Source organism: Perissodus microlepis, chromosome 15 (genome assembly GCF_051167445.1).
Source record: "Perissodus microlepis isolate ML-2025 ecotype Zambia chromosome 15, ASM5116744v1, whole genome shotgun sequence".
Lineage (NCBI taxonomy): Eukaryota > Metazoa > Chordata > Actinopteri > Cichliformes > Cichlidae > Perissodus > Perissodus microlepis.
Genome location: NC_140475.1, coordinates 35,630,335 through 35,651,553, shown reverse-complemented (window position 1 = coordinate 35,651,553; position 21,219 = coordinate 35,630,335). Strand labels below are relative to the sequence as shown.

General features: G+C 42.6%; 1 non-coding gene across 1 annotated transcript; it reads left to right on the top strand.

The window, feature by feature from the left end:
• Positions 1-977: 977 nt before the first annotated feature.
• Positions 978-1,085, top strand: LOC146372575 (U6 spliceosomal RNA). The gene has a single exon (XR_014802879.1). It is a non-coding gene; the product is annotated as a U6 spliceosomal RNA (small nuclear RNA).
• The last annotated feature ends 20,134 nt before the right edge of the window (positions 1,086-21,219 follow it).

Here is a 21,219-nt window from a genome sequence, read left to right as displayed (position 1 = left end):
ACAGTTAGCAATAACAGCACAAATATTTACCTTAATAAGAAGGACATCCAGGATGCAGTATTCAATTTTTACCACCAAGCCAATGGAAAAGTTGATGAAAGCCAGTCAGGACAGAGAAAAATGTTGTGGCAGCAGCAGTTTTACTGTAGAAGATGAGCACATTCTCTCTGTGAAGCTACAAGCTAGCTCATCTCTGCTTTAGTTAACTGCTGACAAGCTTTGGCCCTTGTATGTAGTTGGCACACAGTCAGCTTGAGCATCACTCTGTGTCTGGGGGTCTCTTGCTGCTGGCTTGGGTTTAGCGTCTTGCCTTTGAACGTTCTTGGAGAGATTCGCTGTTATGTTCACAGCAGCGAATAGTTGTTTCTGGCCTGGATGGAGTTTGCACTTTGCTGTCAGTGAGTCTTGTGCTTTAATTCAATAAATTTACAGTAATGTAACCACTCCTCCAGCGTCGCGAACCATATGAACTGTGTTCAAGCAATTGTTGCACAATCATGCATGAAAAAAGGACATTTGATTTCTTTTTTTTTTTTCTCTTTGGCCAAAATGCAGTTAGCCAAAGACCTCATGAAAGTAGATATTTCTTTGTTTAGTAATTGTAATCTGATTACCAAAGTAAGGTAATCCTAGGTAATATAGTACTACATTACTGAAACATGTAATGTGATTATGTGCCTCTGTTAAACAGGGTGTAATCAGAGTGTGAAGCCATAATTTGTAACACTAGCCCTGACTCTTGCAGTTATTGGTTACTGTATCCTATCCAATGGGTATGCACTCACCTCATAGACTGTATATAAAAGTTTTTGGGTTCAGTTACTTAAAGTTGAAGAGATTACATGAAATTTTGCAAATTATGTTCCATTATTTGCTAGCTTGTGAGTGAGTGTGCAGTGGTCCTTGCTTTTTTAGAGCCATTGCTCACTCACATCTAGTGTCAAAACGCCAAGGTGGGTTTTAAGTAAGCAGTGGATGTGCTTGCTTTGCCAAGTGCATACACTAAACTGGAAATAGTACAGAGAAGATTAGCATGGTCCATGTGCAAGGATGACAAGTGAAATCGTGACACGTTTACAAATTTAGGTTGGCTGTGGCTCAAGAGGAAGACCAGGTTGTCGACTAATTAGAAGGTTGGCAGTTTGATCCCTACCTCCTCTAGTCTGTATGTCGAAGCATCCTTGGGCAAGATTCTGAACTCTGGACTGCCCCTGATACATCTATTAGAGTGTGAATGTTAGGTTAAACGTGTTTACATACAGAAATAAGCACATTTATAAATGTGTGTGTGAAGGAGGTTTGAAGTAAAACAGCTTTAAGTGCGCAAAATAGAAATAGGTACTTGTATATCACTTTTCTATCCATGTCACAGTGACATGACCATGCTATATACAGTCTGGGATTGGCCCTTAGAGAAAGGCTTATTAAGTATTTTGGGTTTTTGTTTGTTTGTTTTATTTCATTGTATTTAGATATTGAAAAGTTGACTTTAAAGTTGAAAGTCTCCATTATTAAATGTGAAAAACACCATCCAGTTATGATTAGGAATACCTGTGTAACAGGATCATTTCTGTAGCGTTAGATATCTAAATTCACACTCAGTTAGACATGACTGCTTTTTTTTTTTTTTTTTAGCTTTTTTTATACCATTTATAGGTATGCTAATATTTTTTTCTAATGTATTTATGTTCTAGTTTTTCTTTATTTGGCAGCTTTTTTTCTAATGAATAAAGTAAATTAAAAAATGAATGAAATTCATCAGGCAGAAAAGAAATGTGGAATCCAATAAAGTCTAGAGTTTAATCTCACTATGAAATTAGCCATTGTGTATGTTTCAAAGAGCCCAGAATTGTCTTTCAAGCATTTTCAATATGGGCCAGTAGATCCCATTACTCATCTCTGGAAAAGTTTAGTTTGGGATTCTGTCATTTGAAAGGGACCATAGACTTGGCATAATGTCTTCTGTGTCTTTTGCGATGGACCAGGGTCTCCAAACTGCACAGAGAGGAAGGGAGAAGGAGGTGGGCGTGGTATTATGTCCTAATAGGCCAATCTGGATGGACAAACCGATAGCAGCATCTGCTTGCTTTGTCAAAGGCGGAGATTTTAATGGAAGATCTGAGCGCCAAACGTTGAGCGGGACCACATGCGGACAGAGATGGATGGTTGAAAGGTCACAGGCTTTGAGTGGCCAATGGGTCCAGTTTCTTATCTCTGATCCCCACTGGCCAATCAATTGGTTGTGGGGCATTTGTCATGAAGTAAATCCAAGTCGTTGCTTTCTTATCCATCCCCGGCTCGCAGGCAAAGTATTGTCAGGCTCCATGTATGTGCCACTGTATGGAGATGGATGAACATACAGACCCATATCAGGCTATCAGATAGGTTAATAAAGGTCATCTCAGACATTTTTCAGATATTTAAGTGTGTTTAGGGGTTTTTTTTGTTTTTTTTTTATATTATTCTGTATTGAGATTTAATATTTTTTAAATACATTATTGACAAGAAAGCACACTGTGCTGCACATTGTAAATCCTGGTTGTTATTTTAAAAAAATCTACATGGAGATAGAAAATTATTTGAAAATTATTTCAAACTAATTCCAGGCCAAAAGAAGCAGTGGAGATTTGCCATATTAGGACCTAGCAGCATTTACACAGCTTTGATTTTCTGCAGTCCAGTTTTCTCTGTCCTCTTTGAGAAAGTCAAGTAAGGCAGCTTAACAGAAAACTGCACTTAACAGATATATTTCACTCTTTATGAAGATTTTTGAGTTGCCTTATTTGGGTTAGAAGCCAGCTAAAGTCCAGTTGTTATGACTCTATCCATAATATTCCTCACAGCAGAAAACTGATTGTAAAAGCTAGACAGCTGTTAAGTCAAAGGTTGTTCAATGGCTTGGAGCTAAGATTGCAGGTCTCTATATTATTGATGAACCTGGAACTCAGCAAGTATTATAGTGTTTAAGATGTCTGAAAGGGGTTTGGGCAAGCTCCGGCTTTACATGGCCTGAGGGGTTGCAGACAGAAATCACGGTGCCCTGCAGGATGGCCATTAGGGCAAAAGACGAGGGGAGCCAACAGGATGTCTGCACTCCAGGGATCTAATCCGGTGCCGTTGGCTCTCCTTAGGAAAAGACGAGTTCCGCAGCTTCTGAGCTCCTGTGGGTCTGGCAGGTGGTTTATTCCATCAACCATTACCCATCCCCACAGTTTGGATACTTTTGTGGCCGAATTAAGCTCTTAGGAGCATTCAGTCTGGTCACATTAGCTTAAATAGAAAAGCCAGCAGGGCCACCTTTTTTCGGCTTGGTTACCTTTATTGTTTCATTTTTTTGTCGGGCTGCTAATAACATCCCAAATCCTGACTTAGTCCCAAGTGTCCTTTCATACACTGTTCTCCAAAAAAAGAAAACTGAAAAACTCTGCATGCGCTAACAAATTGCCTAACTGGCATAGCTGCAGAGTTGCAAGCAAGTAGTGAATGCTTGCCACAGTTGATACTATAACGATGTGAAGGGCCACTGTGTTTGACTCCAGCTTTCTACACGGTGCACTTTTCTTTGTTATTGGTCTCTTCTGTTCCCTGTGAGCATCTGCTCGGTGCTCCTCTTAGTGGAGCTTTTACTGCATCACCTTTTAATCTTGGTGTTGGAGTCAGCCCTCTTCTTATGTGAAAGCTTTGAGCTGCTGCTTGCGAGTGAAATTAATTGTGTGTTAAGCAGAGTGGAATTAATGGCTTGCACTGAAACCTGTGGCCACGGCTGGCTTAGCGGTGCGCAGATCCCCCTGATCCTGCTTGTTACAGGAGCTTGGCCATTGTAGATGGTGAGATGATTGTGAGGTTTCAACCTCTTTTTTTCAGTTTCTTTTGTCTCTTGGGGGAGCACGGGGATCTCTGCTTTTGTCTGCCTCCATGTTCCTTTCAGGTGGTATCACAGCTGGCCTCTTTAATTCACTCGGGACATCGTGTGACCCTACCCCCCAGGAGGCAACTGTAAACACACACACACAGTTTCTCTCTCTATTGCCCCTAAACAGACAGTGGAAGATACTGCAGAAAGTTATTTTCTGCTCTACACCGTAACCTATGCAATGCTTAAGAAATGTTTACAGATGTAATGAATGTGTAAAAACTCGTGTGCAAGTTTAAAATGAAAATGGGAGAGTCAGGTTTACAAATGCATCAGGTCATCCATGGGAATCCACAGCATGTGTTGTCTAGCCATCTGCCCACTTTAAAGATGCTGACTCTTTCGGCTTCACAAATGGAACTACTATACGGTTAGACAATTACCCCAAACAGCTTGGTAATGGGTTTATGGTGTCTAGAATGATTGCCTGCAAAGTAAAACTACAGGATCTCCACAAAAACCTTACATGGCTGTAAATATGTATTAACCAGAAAATAGGCCTTGTGTGGGATCATTTAAAAGAGACAAAGACCAGCTCTTGGACAAAAAGGAAAGATGCCATAAGAAAGAGGGGATTCTACTTAGCTAATGAGTTGCTCTATAGAAATGTAAAAAGGTAGGTCTTTAGGCAGAGCAGTTGCCCCGCCGGTTGGGTCTGATAGACTGTAAAATGCAGAGGTCCGGCCACTGTTTCCACTGTCCATTGTGGCCATGGTAATTCAACCGGTCTCATGTTATCTTGCAGAGGGTTGTAATTGTGACATGAGGCAGAAAGGGGGACAAAGTCATTACTTGTGCTGAACTCTGATAAACCGGAGAGAAGAAAGATGCCTTGTTAAGTCCTCATTCTTTGGGAACTTCAAAGAGAAGCACCCTCCTCTGGCCGCAAATAAAAAACTTCTAATGTAAGCCATGAATGGACCTGCCAATTTCCTTAACGTCCTTCAGCGTCAAGGGCCATTTCGGCCAGTTCTTACTCCACCTTGTGAGAAGTGGTCAGCCGTTAAGAGGACTTGATGGTGAAACCCTTGTGTCAAGTGAACATCATACAAGGAGACTGGCATCAGAACACTCAGACCAGCCTAGATTTGTAAGTTTTGCAAGGTGTTTGAGTAAAGACAAAAGACTTCTTGGAGATAATGAACAAAAAAATATATTCCCAGTGATGCAATTTCTCTCGCAGAGAATGAAATGAAAACGCAAGACTAGAGAAAGAACTCAAAAACTCATTCACTCACAGATATACATTTGTACATTTGTAAAGCAGAAATGGTGAAGCTGCTTGTGCTGCATGAGAGACTCTAAACCTATCCTTTAATTATCACATTAAATGGCCGAATTAGGGGATATCAATGTTTTTGTGTTGGGGAAGAAGGGGACTTGGAGATTACGCCGCCGATTGAAATGTAAAACAGCTTTTGCAATTACCCATAACCTCAGCACGAACCTTGCCTGAAACAATGCAACTAGTTTCAAAGGCTAACAGGCAGGCTCATCCCTGAGAGGCACGGCTACATAACAAGAAGGCATCATTAAAGGTAAAGGAAGGGGAAAGGAGATTCAAAAAAAAAAAAACAATCTTGAAATGATGTGAGCAGCAGTGCGGCATCCTCAGCCAAACACCTCATTGAATCTCCCTTTAGTGCTTAATGAAATCGTTTAGTATAAAATGTGAGACCAGGTCATATTGTGAGTTATTCACTTCAAAATCAAAGTGGGAAATAGGAGTTATTTGAAAAATAGGCAAGTTGGATTGAATGTGCTTAGGCAGCAGAGTATGTCTGGCTTTTTAAAAATGTTTTGAGGATTGGCGACATCAGTGGTTCTACCATGTCACCACGCTGTGAAAAGGTCTGTTCAGCCTAACACTGAGTTGGGTTTTATAGATATTTGCATGCTAATGTCTCCAATACAATTCGGCACAGAGTACAGATATATCAGCTTGGAACAACTGCCACCTTTTAAATAGCCTCCTTTTCCCCTTTCTTAACCAGGGAGGTCTTTTGACTGTTGGTTCATTCTGTGTATTCAGAGCTCTGGGCAGAAACACACACTCACACACGCACATACACTTAATCTCATCCTCCTTGAATCACCCAGATGGATAGGTTTTTCTCCCTGTTTTGATGTTTCGTTGCTGTCCCCTTAATTCCAGTCTTTAATCACTCTGTGTCAGCACCGAGGCCTCAGCTTGCCCTCAGCCCACTTCAGAACGACCTCGATTTCTCTCCAAATCTCCTCCGCAGCCAGCTCCAGTATGAAGGGCAGATGTGGGACATGGGCCAATGTGCTCCCCGAGGTGTTTGCCATCTTCATCCTCTTTGTCAACACGCTGCTTTCTGTCACTGTCACAATAAGAGGCAGTGATCCTTTGTCTAAGAAGAGTTTAGACAGAGAATGCAAACTCTGTCTAACACGGATTGAGCTTGGTGGGTGTCAAAGGAGGTCATTTGATGTTTGATTGTCTGTTGCCATTTTGGCTATAAAAAGGCCCAACTGTTCGGGCCTTTGGTTGGTGTTTGCATGCATTTGCATAACCGGCCTGAAAATGAGCTTTAATGAAGAAGTGGGTTTTAGCGTATTTACATTTGGAGTGTATTCTTCAGCCTTTTGATCAATAGATGACAACTGTGGAGAAGCTTATCATGGAAAGTGACATGTTAGAACCCAGTGTTCAGGTCTTTATACGTTGTAGTCTTGTTCTTCACTGCAGGTTTAAAAAAAACAAAAAACAAAATAAGGCCAAAACTTTCTACGATTAAAAGCCTTAAAAACACTCCATTACAGTTAATCACGGTCACTAAATATAAAAAACATTTGTCGTTTCATGATTTTTAGGGGTTTTTTGATAGACAATTAAGTAACTTCTTATTTAAAACATCTTCCAAGATCTCACTAAATAGAAGTTATTTTTGTGTCAAGGGTGCAATGTCCCAGAAAGTGTTGTGTCTGTATTTAGGCAACAATTGAGTTTGTACAATTCTAACAAACTTGTAAGTCTGTACAGGGAGTGCAGAATTATTAGGCAAATGAGTATTTTGTCCACATCATCCTCTTCATGCATGTTGTCTTACTCCAAGCTGTATAGGCTCGAAAGCCTACTACCAATTAAGCATATTAGGTGATGTGCATCTCTGTAATGAGAAGGGGTGTGGTCTAATGACATCAACACCCTATATCAGGTGTGCATAATTATTAGGCAACGTCCTTTCCTTTGGCAAAATGGGTCAAAAGAAGGACTTGACAGGCTCAGAAAAGTCAAAAATAGTGAGATATCTTGCAGAGGGATGCAGCAGTCTCAAAATTGCAAAGCTTCTGAAGCGTGATCATCGAACAATCAAGCGTTTCATTCAAAACAGTCAACAGGGTCGCAAGAAGCGTGTGGAAAAACCAAGGCGCAAAATAACTGCCCATGAACTGAGAAAAGTCAAGCGTGCAGCTGCCAAGATGCCACTTGCCACCAGTTTGGCCATATTTCAGAGCTGCAACATCACTGGAGTGCCCAAAAGCACAAGGTGTGCAATACTCAGAGACATGGCCAAGGTAAGAAAGGCTGAAAGACGACCACCACTGAACAAGACACACAAGCTGAAACGTCAAGACTGGGCCAAGAAATATCTCAAGACTGGTTTTTCTAAGGTTTTATGGACTGATGAAATGAGAGTGAGTCTTGATGGGCCAGATGGATGGGCCCGTGGCTGGATTGGTAAAGGGCAGAGAGCTCCAGTCCGACTCAGACGCCAGCAAGGTGGAGGTGGAGTACTGGTTTGGGCTGGTATCATCAAAGATGAGCTTGTGGGGCCTTTTTGGGTTGAGGATGGAGTCAAGCTCAACTCCCAGTCCTACTGCCAGTTTCTGGAAGACACCTTCTTCAAGCAGTGGTACAGGAAGAAGTCTGCATCCTTCAAGAAAAACATGATTTTCATGCAGGACAATGCTCCATCACACGTGTCCAAGTACTCCACAGCGTGGCTGGCAAGAAAGGGTATAAAAGAAGAAAAACTAATGACATGGCCACCTTGTTCACCTGATCTGAACCCCATTGAGAACCTGTGGTCCATCATCAAATGTGAGATTTACAAGGAGGGAAAACAGTACACCTCTCTGAACAGTGTCTGGGAGGCTGTGGTTGCTGCTGCACGCAATGTTGATGGTGAACAGATCAAAACACTGACAGAATCCATGGATGGCAGGCTTTTGAGTGTCCTTGCAAAGAAAGGTGGCTATGTTGGTCGCTGATTTGTTTTTGTTTTGTTTTTGAATGTCAGAAATGTATATTTGTGAATGTGGAGATGTTATATTGGTTTCACTGGTAAAAATAAATAATTGAAATGGGTATATATTTGTTTTTTGTTAAGTTGCCTAATAATTATGCACAGTAATAGTCACCTGCACACACAGATATCCCCCTAAAATAGCTAAAACTAAAAACAAACTAAAAACTACTTCCAAAAACATTCAGCTTTGATATTAACGAGTTTTTTGGGTTCATTGAGAACATGGTTGTTGTTCAATAATAAAATTATTCCTCAAAAATACAACTTGCCTAATAATTCTGCACTCCCTGTATTTGGTATGACCACCTTTATTCTTCAACACAGTCTGAGTTCTCTTAGTCAGGATTTTCTGTGATTTCTTTAAGTAGACTTCGGGAATAGTTCTCCAGGCTTCTTGAAGGATATTCAAAGCTCTTCTTTGGATGTTGGGTGTCTTTTGCTCTGTTCTGTCAAGATGATCCCACACTGCTTCAATGATGTTGAGGTCCAGGTTCCTTTAGAATGGCTTCTTGACAGCCACCCGCAGACAGTTTCAGAGGAGGCTTCAATGATAAGTAGATGGATCAACTTGAGGGCCAAATGCATCTCCCAGGTCCTGTGTCAGGTCTTGATTGATGATTTTTTTTTCAGATTTCTTAAAACGTGACTTTCAGACACTGCCTGATACTCCCTCTGTCCAGCTTCTGCCTGCCTAAGAGACTCCAGCACTCACATTACATCTTCTGATGACATCATCCAGGTAGGCAGCAGCCAGTGCTGGGGTAATTGCTTGTAAAAGGTAATGTATTACACATTAGTCTGTACTTTTCTTAAAAGTAATGCAAAACATTTCCTAATTACTCACCCGAGAAAGTAATTTGTCACAAGGCTCATTACTCTCTTGTTATAACCTAAAATTATCAACACTGTCTCAAAATGACCTGTTAACAGTATCAAGTTTAGGTTACGGTCCCATGCAAGGTCAGGGTCTAGCTGCTCACCACTGCCTTTGTTACCTGTTGAAGTTAAGGGTCTGGCTGCTGAGCTGGGGTGTGCATACGATCGGCTTCAACATCACTCTGGGTTCTTTGCTAGCTTGGCGTTAGCATGGGATCTGTGCAGATGTTTTTAAAGAGTTTAAGTTCTGTTAGCAGTATGATGCGGCTGTCCTAAATGCAAATTCCTTTTTACTGTCACGCTCTTGTCGTTTTGTGCAAACAAAATAAAAGTAATGTCCATATCCGCAGTAATCAAAAGCTGTATTGTTGTAACACTCCACCATTCTCCTCCTCCTGCACAGGATTTGAAATCAGGTGATTGTGGTGCAAGTGTGGAGGGAGAAAAAATTCATGTTTCTTTGATGTTTTTTTTCTCTCAATCCAGCATGCAGATCACGGAAGAACCTCTGTATCGTAATTAATGACATAATTGTAATGTAATGACTGACTGTAGTACAGTGACACATTACATTACTGTGTTACTGAAAAATGTAATGTGATTACAGTAACACATTAATTTGTAATCTTACTTTGTAATGCATTACATCCAACAGCAGCATATGCAGCAAACGGAGCGACGTAGCTGGGAAGGGGCGAGAGCTCCAAACAAGCTGAAAGGAATGATGATGAATCGTTACAACCTATACAGAGTCTTGTTCATATACACTAGACAAGGAAATCTGTGAGTAGCCTTTGGTCAAATGCAGTGTTGTAAAAAAGCGTGCAGAACCAAACCAGTCCAGGAGTTCGTCGACCCAGGATATAGGGTATGCATCAAACTCTGACACCTTATTCACCTTACAGTAGTATACACAGAACCATGTAGATCCATCTTTCTTTACCACAAGAACTATGGGACTATGCACTGTGTAACTTTTCTATTACTTACAAACAAACTTATAAAATCAAAATAAAGGGTCAAAGATTCCCTGCAGAAGTCTAACCCAGGCATCAGGTGCCCTTTTTTATGCTTGATAGATTCATAGGTCAGTGTTAAGGGGCTTAATACAAAAAAGTCACAAAAAAACATGGGTCTGCATTTCACGGGAAGTTGCAACGACTGAGTTAACAATGAGTGTACAAAGCAGCCAATGTCCAAATAAAAACTTTGAATGACTTTCAGTAAGCCTGGAGAAGCTTTGCACGAAAGCACATAAAGAATTGCTAGAAAGTCAGGATAACTGGAAGCAAAATATAAAGAAGTAATGAGTGACTCAAGATTTTTGCACAGGAATTGCTCTGTTATTGCTATTACGACTGGCACTGACCAACAGTCATACAAACATCACCTTTCTGTTTGTGACAGTTCCCCCAGTCTCTCCTTTGGGCCCGGTGTGCGTCAGCTGACTTAACGTACAAATCACTGACAAAAATGACTTTATTTTTGGGAAAACATTATCATGTCAAGGTACATTATTATCTTACCTCATGTTCTACATTAGATTATGGCCATCAATTTGGGTTAAGGCAGACAGCTGCAATCAATTAACCATGTGTCTCCTGTTGGTGAGCAGCACAAGGCCCTTATTAAGATGAACAATGCCGTAGTGAAGATGATGGGTGCTACTGTTTGGAAAAGGAAGCTGTGACGCAAACAACTGCTTTTAGCCTCAAGGCGTGAAACTCATTAACACCTCTTAAGCCCAGTGACACGCTGCCCAATATATATGCAAACTCTACACTGTATCAGCAGGACCATTCATTCAAGCCTTTCAGCCACCTCATATGGTGGAGGTGCGTCAGCTGACTTAGATTTTATGGTAACGTGACAGGCAAGGGTTTGTGTGTGATAACATGTGTGATAATAAGCACTGAGATACTGAGCCGAGTCCTGTGACCTGTGTGGCTACTTTATGGTCTTCCCCTGGCTATGTTCCAGTTTGAGGTTTAGTTCAGCGGTGGCTAAAGGCAATAAGCTCTGATCATGTGGCTGGGCGCTGTCACGCAGGCAGACGATGGAGGGGGCTGAGAAGAGAGTTTTTAAACAAGTAATATCACCATGTGCCCTCTTAAAGGAGGAGGCTGCTCCTTGAAAATTTATGAACTGATAAAGGGAATCATATTGCACTTTGATGTTGAGCTTGTTTTGTGCACAGTCCAAGTGTGTGTGGCAAATAGGTGAGGAAAACAAAGCAGGTACCGCAGTGAGTGTCACTGTTTACAGACGGCTGTAAACTCACGGTGGTTTGTCAAGCTTTGCATTGCAGCTAGTGATTTGGGGAATCTTGTTGAAGCTGAGAAAGTACCTTTAGATACTGATCTGACATGCAAAAGCATATGAAAACATCTGATTGGCAAAGGCTTCATTTTCTAGTATGACAATGATCCCAAACACACTGCCAATGGAGTAAAAGCATAGATGGATAGAAAAACACTGTCAGTCATAGACTGGCCTCCCCAGAACCTGGACCTCAGTGTTATTGAAGCAGTGTGGGATCATCTTCACAGAGAACGACAAAAAGCAGCCGACATCCAACTGGACAACTAATCCTGAAAACCTCTTAGAGAATTGACAAGAAAGCTGCCTGACGCTGGAGTTCACATTTTTTCAACTCGAGCGGTAGACGCGATACGCGCGAATGCACAAAATGCAACACAAAAACTGACTCGCGTATTTTTACTCACGCGTCAAATGTGCCAGACGTGCGTTTCACGCGTTTTCGCAACGCAAATCTGCTTCCAAATTTTCGCAGGACTCGCAATCGCACGTCATCGCGCTTTTCCATTGACTTTACATGTAAACCTGATGCTCTGTTCCCGTCTATCGTGTTCGGTGTGAACACACCGTAAGAGAGTTATAAAAGTGCATTGATATTTGGTGATATCACAAAGATGAGTGCTCTCATGTCTGGGGAACGTCACCATTTCAACCTCTTTAATTGCACTACTCAACATGAACTTTGCTGAGGCACATGTTAGCAAGGGAGTTGGAAAAAGTGGGAATATCAAGGCAATGATGTGCACCTGCATCAATTAAACCTCACCTAAATATGCCCTTTCCTCTGCACAGACATTATGGTACATTCTGCATATCATACCTTTTGGATATTTATTAAATGATATCCAAAAATGTTCTTTGTATGTATTTGGGATCTAAACTTTTCTTATAATTTACAACTGGCTAGCTTGAACAGATATTGATCACTAGGTCGTTGATGCTGTCATATTTTAGTAGAAACAATTAAAAAAATCTTTACTGTGGGTTGTATTTTCACTCATCCAATCTGGATAATTGAAAGGTGCATAGGGAGATACATTGCTAATAAATATAGCAATGCTTTATCCTACAGAGGTTTAATCTCCCATCTGGGAAAATGAACGGTGCCTGTCAGCAAAGTTTAGCCTGTCTCCTGTTTTACAGGTGCTATTTTATCTTTCACTTTCATATCCTTTATGGTCCTTGTAAATGCTGAATCGCCACAGTGGCCTTGCAACTTGAATTTCATTTTGGGAAGAGAACAAAGCCAACTAAATGCTGATGTTTGCCTCTTAGTTTAAATAGAAGTTTGCTACCAGTGATGATCCTTGGCACGTAGATTGTCGTTTGCTCTCTGTGCATGTGTGAGGTCCCGGGAAAGCTGCAAAAGCACATGTGTAGGTGGTCAGAATGGACCTTCCAGGGAGGAATCCAAACGTAGCAGGAGATGGCAGGAGGTAACACGCAGATTATGGTTTTTGCTTTTTATGTGTGAAGTTCTAAAACGTTTTTTTGTGTAGGTTTGACTTGGCAAAAAAAATGTCCTCAGATAAATGTGAAAGTAGACTCCCATCAGAGGATAAGAAAGAATTCTTTCATTGCAGTTATGGTCGGTCATAAAGCAGATGATAAGTACACCTCTAAAGTGCAGCATCTGTGCTATTGATGTAATGGCTGTTTAATGCCTGTGTCTACTGTGTAAGTGGCTGCTGATTGCCGAACACAGGCCAGGTCTCCTCCCAGTGGACACATATAAAGGCTGGTGTAGCACAGGGCCAAGACCTGGTTGCCTATGCACCATCTATGCCATCCTTCCTCCCTTGTCTCCTTCCATCCATTTCTTTGTTCTGTCGTTATTTTTATGAGGTATTGAGAAGATGGTCATTTTGGGTGAGAGGTGGCCGGATCACAAGGGGAGTGGAGTGTGCCGTCCATCAGACAGCTCAGCCCTCGCTGTCTCCTAATGATGATATCACTGGAGCCAGGCTTGCACACACACAAGCACACACACAAATCTCGTGTCGCCTCGCCTCAGGCTGCCTGTCTACCAGGCTGCACAGGTGACTCACAGGGGCCCTGATGGAGTGTGTCACCGCGGAGTCTGGTGTCTGCATGAGTCTGGGTGTGTGTGGCGTCAGCTGAATGCATCGGCGAACTGAAGCGTGATCTACCCGGTGACCCCCTGCACGGCGTCTCCCTTATGAACTCATAGTGACTCAACTAATAGCTAAACCTGCTACAGATTTAGCCATGGCCTCATCACCCTGCAATCCCACTGCAGTTTTATTGGTGCATGACAGAGTGCGCGTCACTCAGCTGGCATCTGGAGAGCAGCGGATGCTGAGTAGGTGGGTGTGTGTGTATGTGTGCGCTCATGCACATAGTTTTTGTTCCCTTTCGGAGGCTTCACACAGTAAAATCAGTGTGAGCGTCCTTTAATGGCAGTTAAGGCCCACAGGCTCGAAGGATCACTAATCGTCTGGAGCCCTCAGCACAGGACATTACCAGTGATCAGTATGTTTTACAGCCATCAGGTGACAAGACATAACTGGAGCTCTCTGCGAGCTCTGTGTTTCAGTGCTTTGAGCAATGGAATGGCAGTGACGTTAGATTTAATTGCGACACACAGAAGCATATTTTACTTTATGACCTGTTATTAATGCTGCGTGTCTGTGTGTGAGTGTGAATTAAATGGTCGGTTAGAGCTGTGAGGGGTCAAAGTTCCGTCTTATCGTCTAGTGTGGGTGAACCTGCCCGCCTGCTGTTGGGTGATTTTTATAGTCCTTATCAGCACAGCAGCCAAGTGCACACATAAACACGCACATTGCTCTAAACACACAAGCTTCTGCCATCTTGATTGCTTTAGTGGCAGAAACTGAGATGCTACACACCTACATACACACTGCACATGCATGCACACAAGGCTCTGCCCACTTGATTGCTTTAGTAGCGGTGCACCAAACTAAACAAACATGCGTTCGGCCACAGGCATAAATACGCACAGTCCCTCCGGCCTTGCAGTCTTTTCCCACACTGATAGAGATCAGGAGCATGCCATAAAGTGCAGTCTCGGATCACAGGGTACAACAGAGGCTCTGCTCTCCTCTCTCAGTCCACTTAGATCACTCACGGCTCACAGGTCTGATAAGATGATCGCGGTGCCTCCCTTTCCCCTCACCGGCACCTCCTTCCTTCTCTGCTTATCCTCACACAGTCTTCCTGCTCTTCTGCACTGCCTTGATTTTACCTTTATTTCTTGTCCTGCTCCTAAATTATCAGACATTATTAGTCCCATAAATATTTAAAGTCTGTCAGCTGCCCATTAGCCATTACACCGGCCATTCTAGTGCCCATGCTTCAAATCACAGTCAAGTAAAGATTTTATAGTAGCAGAATAGAATTATCACTAAAATTATATAAAACAATGTGTCATTAGCTAGAACTTACCCATTTCCTTGACCTCATCATCACATAACAAGCATGACCTCAGCTCCAAGAAGAAAAAAAGTTTCTGTCCACACAAATCTCACCTATCTCCTCCAAGAATTTTATGTTGAAATTTCTCAGCCATTTCCATGATGTCACGATTTAATGTCCAATTAATGGATAGCAGTGGAAACTGAGGTAGTTTAAACTCTATTCTGCAGATTATTTAGTGGTGTTTGAGCTTGTCCAGCCCTTTTCTGCTTATAAATCACCTGCCCTCTCTTGACCCTCGCAGCAGTATAAAACCACACTTCCTCTGGTAGGGCCGCTGTAAGTGGGCTTTACTGCAGGTTTCTCTGCAAGTTTGAGCTTGTGTGCACTTTAATTTTCTGATTGTTTGTTTAGTAGACAGGGTCATGTAAATACAGATATTGTGTGTAATTCCCACATCCAGTCCCTATCCTTAATTTATTGGCTCTGTTATGTTTAACCGTGCAGGCTGTGGAAATGATAAACTTCTGTAGAAGTGGAAAAAGTGCAGTTTCTGTTCTTGCGTGGTAGTCCTTACATCCAGGGAAGGTGCTTAAAAATGCAGTGTTTTCGTTGCACGCATGTAACTACATCGATGTTCAAACGCTATCTACTTTTAATTTTCTGCGTTTACAATCTACATTTCTCATTCTCAAAACCACAACCATGTTTCAACCGTTGAATAAAAGGCATCGCCTCATTGCCAGAAAGGCTAATGGGTGTTGTTTCACTGGAAGCGGTCATCTCATATTTTGACATGTGGGATGGGTAGCATCTTATCAGTCAGTGCGTATAGTCACAGCTTATAATACAGGAACGCAGGGAGCAGAAGGAAATGACTTGCGCAATTATTCACCATGGTCATTACCCTTTGACGTGACACACAAAGCTGCTAAGCAGCCAAATATGGCAAATAAATGGCGTGCCACTGCAAAACATAGCGTGCTTCAATTCCTTAATGTTTCAGTGTTTTGTCTTCGGGCCTTGATTGTCGAGTCATATCACAGCAACACGGCACAGAACCATTTAGCTTTCAAAACACTTTCAGTGACTTGTGGTTTGCAGTGTATTTCTGCACAAATGACAGTTTGAAAGCACAACCTAAAGTCAATTAGGATAACTAATTGATTCAGATAAGAAGTGAGGTGGTGAACTGCGGCATAAGTAATAGAACACAAGACACACATTTACCCATTTTCATTGCATATATGAAAATATATACGTATATATAATACATATATTGCTTTTCTGAATATGAATATCTCTGTCTATGGTAAAATCTCTCCACATGTTTTTTACATTGGCTGGATATGAAAGTCCTGGGTTTAACAGGCCCTTTCTGTGTGGAGTTTGCATGTTCTTCCTATGTTTGTGTGGGTACTGCGGCTTCCTCCCACAGTCCACAGACATGCAGGTAGTGGGGTTAGGTTAATTGTTAATTCTAAATTGCCCAGAGGTACAAATGGTTGTCTGTCTCTCTGTGTCAGCCTTGCAACAGACTGGTGACCTGTCCAGGGATGGATGGATGGGAAATAATTAAAGTAGTAGCTGACAATTAGTAACCACCACCGTCAAGCAAAGGAAGTATAAAACCTTTTTTTTCAGCTGAAAATCCATAAAGACAGTAGATTGACCAATCTAAGAAATGCAGAACGACTTCCACTGCGGCAACCGTGGAAGATTAATGATGTATTTGGAATTTTAAAAAAGTGTAAAAGACACCAGAACATTTTCACATCTTCATCGGTTTTCAAAAAGTCTGAAAAAGTCTGAAAAAGAAAATGCAAGCGAAGCTTCAGTGTATATTTGTAATGATGACTGGTCTTCCATATTGCACAATACGGCTTTGGGCTTCTTCATAAACATTTTGCAGTCCAGTGCTGAAGGCTGGACAGATTGTTGCGGTGTTACTATACCTGAAGAACTGAAGCATAATATTTTCAAAGACCCTCAAATAAACCAAGCAAGTCTGTAGTGCTGAAATCCAAACATATAGGATGAAACAGAGACGGGAAAGACGGAGTGACGTAAAGGGTCAAATCCAGCCGATGACCACCCTGTGTTGATTGTGATGGGTGTGTGTGTGCGTGTGTGTGTGTGTGTGTAAGTGTGTGCCTGTGATGATGGGGATTCCCAGCGCCAGCCACAGAGCCAGATATGGGAGTGTGGGAATGAGTCTGAGGGCTGGCAGGCTAACAAGGTCTAACACAGGAGGGGGAGGCCCAAACCAATATAGCACAGAGACTGCTTATTCAACCAGCAGAGAGAGCCAGGACTGTGTGTGTGTGTGTGTGTGTGTGTGTGTGTGTGTGTGTGTGTGTGTGTGTGCGCGTGAGCACAAAACCCTTGGCTACTTATCCTCCCCACTGGTTCAGTTAAATTGCACCCATCCTTGGACATGCAGTGGTTTAACATACACACAAACACAGACACATTATTCTTCCTCCTGCCGTTCTCTCTTTCGCTCCCAGGGATATTTGTATTTTATTTCTGTGGGGGTATTTGGCGCAGTCTGCGCGTTGATGTGGAGAAGGGAGATTTGGACGAGTTGTGGATCTGCTCTTGGCGCCTGGCTCGCACTCAGGCTAGTTATGTGCGTGCTTGTGTGTGAGTGAGTGCTCGGAGATGGTACTGTGCAGACACAGTGAGGAAACTGGTTCCATTAACAAGCCTGAATACGTCCAATATTTTATCAGCACGATGCTGTGATTGATTTATGGCATTGCTTTACAAAGTGGGCACGTCCTTTGAAGTTTAACATCTGTCTTTTTGTTTGTGCACAGTACTGTTCTTAATGACTGCAAACCTGATACAAGTACAGAGACAAATCTAATGCAGATGGATTTTCTTATTAGTAGCTTGTTGACAGAGGAAAGGTGTAAAAGCAAGAGAGTACAGGGGTGCCAGGGTTACCTGTAGACAGGTAGATCCAAGGTTCTGGGACGTGACCGGAGGTCAGTTTTATTCTGTGACATGCTGGATGTCACGGAGACCAAACTGCAGATCCGCTTGTGTTCCTCGAGCTGCAAGAGCGATCAGGAGGGCAGAGGACTGCTTATGTCATCAGTACGATGTGTCGTGTGTGAGTGCCGCAGAAAGACGTGTTTAATGGCATGTGGGTAGTCAGGCTGAAGCACGGCAGGTGTAGGGAGTGTATTTTTAGGCCGAGTTGCGGAGGAGAAAGAGATGATTGACAGACACATTGTTGTAAAACCTGCTGACCAGAGAATAAGACTTAAATACAAACAAGGACAAACCTAAGTAAGCTCTCATAAGCACTGATTAATGTGCCTGTTAGGAAACAGGCTCTCTTTATGCTGCACACAGAAAGATCCAAGAGGCAAATTTTAATTCCTCGCTTTCCATGACATGAAAATGTCCAAATCTCCACAATGAACTACCAGAAAATGTGACTGAGAAAACAGATATAATGTCCATATCCAGAAAAGCAAGGACAGTAAGGTTAGCAGTGAAATACTTTAGTGACACATATGCAGACGTAAATGGTTCATTGAAGGACAGAAGGAGGAGGAAGTCGTCACAGGAAAGAGACCAGACAGCCTTTAAGCAAGGAGCGTGTGAAGATGGAACATCCTTGGTGATGTTTCGGTGTCTGTCACCACCCTTTGTCCTTTACGTGCAGGCTTTTTGTGTGGAACATGAACCTTCTACTGAGACGAGACCAGCGGACGTGTGCACTTGATATGAGGAAGATTTATGGCTGTATGCTGAATTTGTTATTTGTAGCAACTCTCTGGCTTTGTTGGCAAGCATCGGAGAAAGTCAGAGAGCAGCTGCTGCGGATCCTCAGAGCGATGAAAGCGGCGCGCTCACAGTGAAAGATCTCAGTGTTTGTGTTTAAGAGGAAGAGGCAGCGTGAGGGAAACGGGATACAGAGATCAACACACAGAGATACAGAGTTAGAGAGGAGCCTCCCTCCTTCTCGGGACATCTTGCAGTTCCCGATGAGGAGTTGAGCAGGTTGTGCGTGCATGTGTGTGTGCATGTGTGTGTGTGTGTGTGTGTTGCAAGGCTTGGTACTGGCATAGAAACTGTCTGCAGGAAGTGGCAGTTCCAGGCGGAGCTCCGCTGGCAGACTCTCTCTGCTCACTTCCTGTGTGCTGCGAGGCAGGGAGGCACACATCGTAAACACGCGCACACACTAACGCATGCATGCACACACACTCGCGCTGGGTTGGAGCGGGGCAGAGCGCTCGCCTGGAGAGCGGTCCAACGAAATGAGAGAGAGAGGGAGGGAAGCAGAGAGGGAGGGAGGAGGGAGTTCAGCAGAGAGCAGCACTTTCCCACAGTCTGGGGATTTGACACATGGCTCTCACACATTCCTCAGCCCTGCGGCCGACCACGCACCGGCACTCAGGGAAAAGAGGGAGAGAGGGAGACAGACAGAGAGGAAGGTTCCACCCCTGGTGCTTGCAAACAATATAGAGTTATGGAAGGCAGGGAGTGTGTGAGTCTGTCTGCGTGTCTGCATGTGCCCCCGCAAGTGTGTTTTAACATGTGTTTGCCTCCTGCACCGGCGCTTAACCCTTTCACAGCTGGTTCATCGGACTGCCAACAAATGCAGGACAGCCACCTGTTTTACGGACCCACACCAGCTGTGGTCCTCAGCCTGCTGTCTGCCAAAGTACAAACACAGTAATGACTTTTTAAACACACTTAGATAATTTCCCATCCCACGCTTGTGTTAATGCTGGAGGGAAATGTGTGTTAATCTGTTGTGATCAAGAGGCATTTGCAGACTTACATGCTGCTGATAAGATACTTGATAATACTGGACAGAAAACATGACACACAGTGCTTCTCTCATACAGCTTCTTGGCACCGTCCTATCTCATCACCTCCAGTTTCCTTATCTGTACCCAGTCATCTGACTAATAGATCTTCATTCATTTGCAAAACAAAACTTCATCGTCTTTTTCCAGAAAATTAACTCCTGGTGGAAATGAAAGAAACGTGGATTATAAATGCAAAACATGACTTATTTTTACGAAAACCTTTTTTAAACCTTTTTGATGAGTCAAAAACTGTCTGTCAGTGTAACTGACAGTTGAAACCACATTAGCTGTGAACACTATCCTGAAGGTTATTTCACTTTGTTCAGAACAATGCATTTAGATGAACTCGTATGTAGCACATTTAGTAAGGTTGCTGGTTCGATCCCCAGCTCTGTCTGTCTTGGTCGTTGTGTCCTTGGGCAAGACACTTCACCTACCGCCTACTGGTGATGGCCAGAAGGGCCGACGGCACAATATGGCAGCCTCGCTTCTGTCAGTCTGCCCCAGGGCAGCTGTGGCTACAACCGTAGCTGCCTCCACCAGTGTGTGAATGTGAGAGTGAATGAATAGTGGAACTGTACAGCGCTTTGAGAGTCTCGAAAAGCGCTATATAAATGCAATCCATTATTATTATTATTATTGTTAGTGATTGCTTGACTAATTCCTCTTTCTAAGGGTAGTCAGTGAAATACATCTTTCTTACAGTGGATGACAGCATTGTAAATTGTTCTTTGTGACAATCCATTTAATTCAGGATATTATGAGAAAAATAAAACAAAATATTAATATTGGGAAAGCAGTACCAGAATGTGCTAATCTCAAATAAATGTGTGATAACAGTCCAGAAGTGGTTTTGTGGCCCCTTGTCTCCAATTTCTTGCTCACTTTCTCTTCTTGTCTACTCAGTGCAGTTTTATCTGTAAAGCTGTGGTTGTAGGCCAGTCCTGTTCCCCACAGTGCTTAAAGCCTGCAGCGCTTCCTTAAATAGAAACCCAGTTCAAAAAAAAGCTGTGACATTGTATAAAATGTAAATAAAAACAGAATGCAGTGATTTGCAAATATCATAAACCTAGATTTTTTTCAAAATAGAAGGTAACCAAAATATCAAATGTTCAAACTGAGAAAATGTCCCACTTTAGGAAAAAATATAAAGTCATTTCAAATTTGATGGCAGCAAAACTTTTGCTCAGGAGAGCAGTTCCTGGATTTTTTGGAAGAAGAACATTGTCCCATTCTGGTCTGATATATGAGCCTAGCTTCTCAACACTCCTGGGTATGTTTTGTTTCATGATGTTTTCGATTGGTGAAAGGTCACCTGAATCTTCTACTATAAAGCCATATTGCACTAATAGCTACAGAATGCAGTTTACTGTAGCTTGCTGAAAGATGCAAGCCCTTCCCTGAAAAAGATATTTTAGGGAAGCACTGATGCGCATTCCAGTTGTGCAAGCTGTCAATTCCATAGACACCAATGCACCTCGATACCATCAGCACTGCAGGCTTTTGAACCGAGCACTGATAACAACCCAGATACCTCCTCTCCTCTTTAGTCTGGAGGTTGTGGCGTCCATGTGTTCCAAAAAGAATTTCAAATTTCGATTCA